The following is an 8,204-nucleotide window of genomic DNA, read 5'->3' on the forward strand; positions in this document are numbered from 1 at the left end:
AGGAGGATATGGGTGTTGCTGGCGCTGGGGAGGAAATTGACCAGGAGGATTCTGATGGTGAGGTGGTTTGTTTAAGTCAGGCACCCGGGGAGACACCTGTTGTCCGTGGGAGGAATATGGCCGTTGACATGCCTGGTGAAAATACCAAAAAAATCAGCTCTTCGGTGTGGAAGTATTTCAACAGAAATGCGGACAACATTTGTCAAGCCGTGTGTTGCCTTTGTCAAGCTGTAATAAGTAGGGGTAAGGACGTTAACCACCTCGGAACATCCTCCCTTATACGTCACCTGCAGCGCATTCATAATAAGTCAGTGACAAGTTCAAAAACTTTGGGCGACAGCGGAAGCAGTCCACTGACCAGTAAATCCCTTCCTCTTGTAACCAAGCTCACGCAAACCACCCCACCAACTCCCTCAGTGTCAATTTCCTCCTTCCCCAGGAATGCCAATAGTCCTGCAGGCCATGTCACTGGCAATTCTGATGATTCCTCTCCAGCCTGGGATTCCTCCGATGCATCCTTGCGTGTAACGCCTACTGCTGCTGGCGCTGCTGTTGTTGCTGCTGGGAGTCGATGGTCATCCCAGAGGGGAAATCGTAAGACCACTTTTACTACTTCCACCAAGCAATTGACTGTCCAACAGTCCTTTGCGAGGAAGATGAAATATCACAGCAGTCATCCTGCTGCAAAACGGATAACAGAGGCCTTGACAACTATGTTGGTGTTAGACGTGCGTCCGGTATCCGCCGTTAGTTCACAGGGAACTAGACAATTTCTTGAGGTAGTGTGCCCCCGTTACCAAATACCATCTAGGTTCCACTTCTCTAGGCAGGCGATACCGAGAATGTACACGGACGTCAGAAAAAGACTCACCAGTGTCCTAAAAAATGCAGTTGTACCCAATGTCCACTTAACCACGGACATGTGGACAAGTGGAGCAGGGCAGGGTCAGGACTATATGACTGTGACAGCCCACTGGGTAGATGTATGGACTCCCGCCGCAAGAACAGCAGCGGCGGCACCAGTAGCAGCATCTCGCAAACGCCAACTCTTTCCTAGGCAGGCTACGCTTTGTATCACCGGTTTCCAGAATACGCACACAGCTGAAAACCTCTTACGGCAACTGAGGAAGATCATCGCGGAATGGCTTACCCCAATTGGACTCTCCTGTGGATTTGTGGCATCGGACAACGCCAGCAATATTGTGTGTGCATTAAATATGGGCAAATTCCAGCACGTCCCATGTTTTGCACATACCTTGAATTTGGTGGTGCAGAATTTTTTAAAAAACGACAGGGGCGTGCAAGAGATGCTGTCGGTGGCCAGAAGAATTGCGGGACACTTTCGGCGTACAGGCACCACGTACAGAAGACTGGAGCAACACCAAAAACGCCTGAACCTGCCCTGCCATCATCTGAAGCAAGAAGTGGTAACGAGGTGGAATTCAACCCTCTATATGCTTCAGAGGTTGGAGGAGCAGCAAAAGGCCATTCAAGCCTATACAATTCAGCACGATATAGGAGGTGGAATGCACCTGTCTCAAGCGCAGTGGAGAATGATTTCAACGTTGTGCAAGGTTCTGCTGCCCTTTGAACTTGCCACACGTGAAGTCAGTTCAGACACTGCCAGCCTGAGTCAGGTCATTCCCCTCATCAGGCTTTTGCAGAAGAAGCTGGAGACATTGAAGGAGGAGCTAACACGGAGCGATTCCGCTAGGCATGTGGGACTTGTGGATGGAGCCCTTAATTCGCTTAACAAGGATTCACGGGTGGTCAATCTGTTGAAATCAGAGCACTACATTTTGGCCACCGTGCTCGATCCTAGATTTAAAACCTACCTTGGATCTCTCTTTCCGGCAGACACAAGTCTGCTGGGGTTCAAAGACCTGCTGGTGAGAAAATTGTCAAGTCAAGCGGAACGCGACCTGTCAACATCTCCTCCTTCACATTCTCCCGCAACTGGGGGTGCGAGGAAAAGGCTCAGAATTCCGAGCCCACCTGCTGGCGGTGATGCAGGGCAGTCTGGAGCGACTGCTGATGCTGACATCTGGTCCGGACTGAAGGACCTGACAACGATTACGGACATGTCGTCTACTGTCACTGCATATGATTCTCTCCCCATTGAAAGAATGGTGGAGGATTATATGAGTGACCGCATCCAAGTTGGCACGTCACACAGTCCGTACTTATACTGGCAGGAAAAAGAGGCAATTTGGAGGCCCTTGCACAAACTGGCTTTATTCTACCTAAGTTGCCCTCCCACAAGTGTGTACTCCGAAAGAGTGTTTAGTGCCGCCGCTCACCTTGTCAGCAATCGGCGTACGAGGTTACTTCCAGAAAATGTGGAGAAGATGATGTTCATTAAAATGAATTATAATCAATTCCTCCGTGGAGACATTGACCAGCAGCAATTGCCTCCACAAAGTACACAGGGAGCTGAGATGGTGGATTCCAGTGGGGACGAATTGATAATCTGTGAGGAGGGGGATGTACACGGTGATATATCGGAGGATGATGATGAGGTGGACATCTTGCCTCTGTAGAGCCAGTTTGTGCAAGGAGAGATTAATTGCTTCTTTTTTGGTGGGGGTCCAAACCAACCCGTCATTTCAGTCACAGTCCTGTGGCAGACCCTGTCACTGAAATGATGGGTTGGTTAAAGTGTGCATGTCCTGTTTATACAACATAAGGGTGGGTGGGAGGACCCAAGGACAATTCCATCTTGCACCTCTTTTTTCTTTTTTTCTTCTTTGCGTCATATGCTGTTTGGGGAGTGTTTTTTGGAAGGGCCATCCTGCGTGACACTGCAGTGCCACTCCTAGATGGGCCAGGTGTTTGTGTCGGCCACTAGGGTCGCTTATCTTACTCACACAGCTACCTCATTGCGCCTCTTTTTTTCTTTGCGTCATGTGCTGTTTGGGGAGTGTTTTTTGGAAGGGCCATCCTGCGTGACACTGCAGTGCCACTCCTAGATGGGCCAGGTGTTTGTGTCGGCCACTAGGGTCGCTTATCTTACTCACACAGCTACCTCATTGCGCCTCTTTTTTTCTTTGCGTCATGTGCTGTTTGGGGAGTGTTTTTTGGAAGGGCCATCCTGCGTGACACTGCAGTGCCACTCCTAGATGGGCCAGGTGTTTGTGTCGGCCACTAGGGTCGCTTATCTTACTCACACAGCTACCTCATTGCGCCTCTTTTTTTCTTTGCGTCATGTGCTGTTTGGGGAGTGTTTTTTAGAAGGGCCATCCTGCGTGACACTGCAGTGCCACTCCTAGATGGGCCAGGTGTTTGTGTCGGCCACTAGGGTCGCTTATCTTACTCACACAGCTACCTCATTGAGCCTCTTTTTTTCTTTGCGTCATGTGCTGTTTGGGGAGTGTTTTTTGGAAGGGCCATCCTGCGTGACACTGCAGTGCCACTCCTAGATGGGCCAGGTGTTTGTGTCGGCCACTAGGGTCGCTTATCTTACTCACACAGCTACCTCATTGCGCCTCTTTTTTTCTTTGTGTCATGTGCTGTTTGGGGAGTGTTTTTTGGAAGGGCCATCCTGCGTGACACTGCAGTGCCACTCCTAGATGGGCCAGGTGTTTGTGTCGGCCACTAGGGTCGCTTATCTTACTCACACAGCTACCTCATTGCGCCTCTTTTTTTCTTTGCGTCATGTGCTGTTTGGGGAGTGTTTTTTGGAAGGGCCATCCTGCGTGACACTGCAGTGCCACTCCTAGATGGGCCAGGTGTTTGTGTCGGCCACTAGGGTCGCTTATCTTACTCACACAGCTACCTCATTGCGCCTCTTTTTTTCTTTGCGTCATGTGCTGTTTGGGGAGTGTTTTTTGGAAGGGCCATCCTGCGTGACACTGCAGTGCCACTCCTAGATGGGCCAGGTGTTTGTGTCGGCCACTAGGGTCGCTTAACTTAGTCATCCAGCGACCTCGGTGCAAATTTTAGGACTAAAAATAATATTGTGAGGTGTGAGGTATTCAGAATAGACTGAAAATGAGTGGAAATTATGGTTTTTGAGGTTAATAATACTTTGGGGTCAAAATGACCCCCAAATTCTATGATTTAAGCTGTTTTTTAGTGTTTTTTGAAAAAAACACCCGAATCCAAAAAACACCCGAATCCGACAAAAAAAATTCGGTGAGGTTTTGCCAAAACGCGGTCGAACCCAAAACACGGCCGCGGAACCGAACCCAAAACCCGAAAAATTTCAAGTGCACATCTCTAGTATGTATATGTGTGCAGGTATGTGTATATAGCTCCTGCTTGTATTGCTGCATGTTTTTTTTGGAGTTTTGTGTTTGGGGGTAGTTTTTCACGTTTTTTTTTCTTCATAAAATGTTTTTTGGGTCAAGCTTTTGCATTGGTGTACCTCCAGCATGTGCAGGAATGATTTTTGGCTTGTTTGGGGTGTCTTTTCAGTGTGTCGGTATCTGCCATGTGGCCGACATGTGTTGTTGTTTGTTCCCAAAACATGTTTTTTTGCTCCTATTTTAGCACTGGTGCATCCCTGCACATGCTGGAGGTACTTTTTGGCTTGTTTGGGCTGACTTTGACTGTGTCGGTATCTGCCATGTGGCCGACATGTGGTGTTGTTTGTTTCCAAAACATGTTTTTTGCTCCTACTTTAGCACTGGTTGACCTCCAGCATGTGCAGGGATGCTTTTTGGCTTGTTTGGGGTGACTTTTCAGTGTGTCGGTATCTGCCATGTGGCCGACATGTGTTGTTGTTTGTTCCCAAAACATGTTTTTTTGCTCCTATGTTAGCACTGGTGCATCCCTGCACATGCTGGAGGTACTTTTTGGCTTGTTTGGGCTGACTTTGACTGTGTCGGTATCTGCCATGTGGCCGACATGTGGTGTCGTGTGTTTCCAAAACATGTTTTTTGCTCCTACTTTAGCACTGGTTGACCTCCAGCATATGCAGGGATGCTTTTGGGCTTGTTTGGGGTGATTTTAGAGTGTGTCGATATCTGCCATGTGGCCGACGTGCTGTTGTTTGTTTCCAAAACATGTTTTTTTGCTCCTTTTTTAGCACTGGTTGACCTCCAGCATATGCAGGGATGCTTGTATGGGGGTTTTGGCTTGTTTGGCTGAGGTTTTTTTCAATTTTTCAAATTTTTTTTGTTGTGTTTGGTCCTGCTTGAGCACTGGGGTCCCAGCAGCATGACGTGTGGTTGCATGTAATTATGTAATGTGTGTTAAATTTGTAAAAATATTTTTTTTCTTTTTACAACAGAGATGTCCAGGGACAAGCGGCCCCGATCCCCCCCTTCCCCTCACCCCTCAGAAGAATTTTCCCTGCACAGCAATGAGGAGTGGGAGCCGACGCAGGAGGAGGATACGACTGAACAGGCATCCAGTGACCAGCCGTGGTCGTCAAGGGACCAAAGGGAGAAGCAAAAGAAAAAGAAAAGGCCTAGAAAGGTAAATACTGACAACACCTGCAGACACAATAGCATCCAACTTGACACACCCTAGTTTGCGCACTGCCATGCACACCTACAGGTATCTTTGCACATTGCCAGGGATACTGACACTCACAGGTACATACCGATCTTATTAAATGCATGTTTTGTTTTTTTATCCCTAAAGGCAAGAAGCCAGCCAGAGGATCAGTCGGAGGAGGAAGCCTCTGGTGAAGACGCAGGACAGAAGAAGCCACGTGGACCCAGATACACTGAGGCGGAAAACTGTGCCCTAGTGGATGGCGTCGACAGGTCCTACGATGTTCTGTATGGACCAAGGGCACAGACCACAGCAGCTAAGACCAAGCGAAACATCTGGGATGCCATCGCGAGACAAGTCACTGCAGTATCTGGAAACTGCCGGAGCACCAGAAACTGCATGAAGCGGTACAGTGATTGCCGCAGACAGACCAAGAAGAAGATGGGGATTCAGTGCCGACATGAGACAGCTACGGGAGGTGGTCCGGCTCTCAATCTGAAGTGGCTATCCTGGGAGGAAGTTATTAATAGGGCGCATGAACCCTGTCATGGTCCAAGGAGTTCGCGGAGGTGTGGACTCTAGCCGTCCTGCTGGCTTTCCCGAGGAGGAAGAACCGCACGGAAGACGGCGGGAGACAAGCAGTCCAAAAGGAATCCTGATGGTAAGAATACATTCAGATGAGCTGCACTAATCTTTTTTTTATTTTTTATATTTGTTAATGTGTTTGTTCTTTTTCCCCAGACACGCCTGCCCAGAGGACATCACCTGCGCGCAGGACATCGCCAGCGCGTGGACCATCACCTGTGCAGCAGGCATCGGCAGCAGCGCGCGGACCATCACCTGCGCAGCAAGCATCAGCAGCGCGCAGATCATCACCTGCACGCCACACATCATCAGCGCGCAGACCATCACCTGCGCGCCAGACATCAGCACGCAGAACGTCACCTGCGCGCCAGACACCATCGGCGACCACACCACCAGCTGTGCGCCAAACTACATCTCCTGCGCGCAGGCCATCACCAGCTCGTCATCTCTCCAGGAGCTCTGGGACTGTGACCGAAGAGCCTCAACAAGACACTACCCTTGTGGACCCATCACCCAAACTGTTTGAGTCAACAGGGTTAACGGACGAGACTTTTCTTGGGTTTGAAGACAGCCGTGCAGACGTATCCAGCCATACCCTTGAAAAGTCTCCAGAATTGAGGACAAGTGAAGCTCCTGGAGCAGCGGCACCACCGGATGGAGAAGGTTTTTATTTTTTTGGGGGGAAGGGGTGGGGGGGTCGCCATTTTTGTATAGTTTATTAACTTTATTTTTTTCTTTTCTTTTGCAAACAGAGGTGCCACGGATCAGCAGCGGACTTGCGTCGGGGATTGGTCCCTTCTTCAGGCCGGATCTCCTACAGGATTCGTCGGACGACGAGGTGGAAGTGCAGGAGCCTGCTGTTTCTACATCCCTGTGTGAGTAATTATCAAATTGTGAACCTTCAAACAAATGTATGAATGTGTATACTAATTTCTAATTTTCTTTTCAGCTTCACAAATGCAATTGGTGGAAGATGTACAGCAAGGGCCTAATCACTCAAATATTCAAAGGGTAAACACCCTGGCAGCAGAGATGAATGTCAGCCAGGATAGTTTTCGGGTTGTCGTTGGAACCAGACTAGACGCCATTGAGAAGACAATGGATAAGATGGCAAACGGTTTGGTTGACATGCAAAAGGCTCTTGCCGACAGCACAGCAGAAACGCAAAAGACCAGACGAGAAGATCACAGGGAGACTATGGACATCCTTCACGTTCTGGCCACATCCATCAACCGGCTGGTGGATAACACATCATGCCTGGTACACAGCGTTGACAACATGTCGGAGAGCCAACGTCATTCCGCATCTAGCCACCAGATCATCGCAACAACGCTACAGATGATCTATGATAAGCTCCCAGAGCCAGCTCAACAACACGCTGGTGAACCACCACATCCGCCACCACAAGCCACACTGACGCCTCCTGCCCTTGCTCCACCACGATCCTGGTATGGACGGTCACAGCTGTACCAAGGATATACAGGGATGTACCCCACCTACCAGATGCCTCCACCACCGGCCGCCACGTCTACACCAGCACGGCCACCGAGGCCAATTCAACACACCCCACAGCCGCCCAGGGCATCGACGCCACATCAGGAGGAAGAAGAGGATCCGGATGGCCAACAAACACCATAAGCCCGGTCGTATTGTTTTATTATTTACTATTTATGTTTTTCATGTTTCCCTTTCTCCCCCTCCCATTAGTTTGTTTTTTTCCTTACTATTGTTTTAAATTTTGTGTTGGGCTCCCCCACCCGCGACCGGATACTACCAAGGAGCTATGTCTAGGCATACATGCGCGGGCATGTATGCGGGCGCATGTGGTAACTGATGAAAGCTCCTTGTGATTACATGTATGATGGGCCAAAGAGCTATTCTGATTAGAGATGAGCGGGTTCGGTTCCTCGGAATCCGAACCCGCCCGAACTTCAGCTTTTTTTACACGGATCCGAGCGACTCAGATCTTCCCGCCTTGCTCGGTTAACCCGAGCGCGCCCGAACGTCATCATGACGCTGTCGGATTCTCGCGAGGCTCGGATTCTATCGCGAGACTCGGATTCTATATAAGGAGCCGCGCGTCGCCGCCATTTTCACACGTGCATTGAGATTGATAGGGAGAGGACGTGGCTGGCGTCCTCTCCATTTAGATTAGAAGAGAGAGAGTGAGATTGAGA

This window comes from Pseudophryne corroboree, chromosome 1 (assembly GCF_028390025.1).
Source record: "Pseudophryne corroboree isolate aPseCor3 chromosome 1, aPseCor3.hap2, whole genome shotgun sequence".
In the NCBI taxonomy this organism is placed as follows: domain Eukaryota; kingdom Metazoa; phylum Chordata; class Amphibia; order Anura; family Myobatrachidae; genus Pseudophryne; species Pseudophryne corroboree.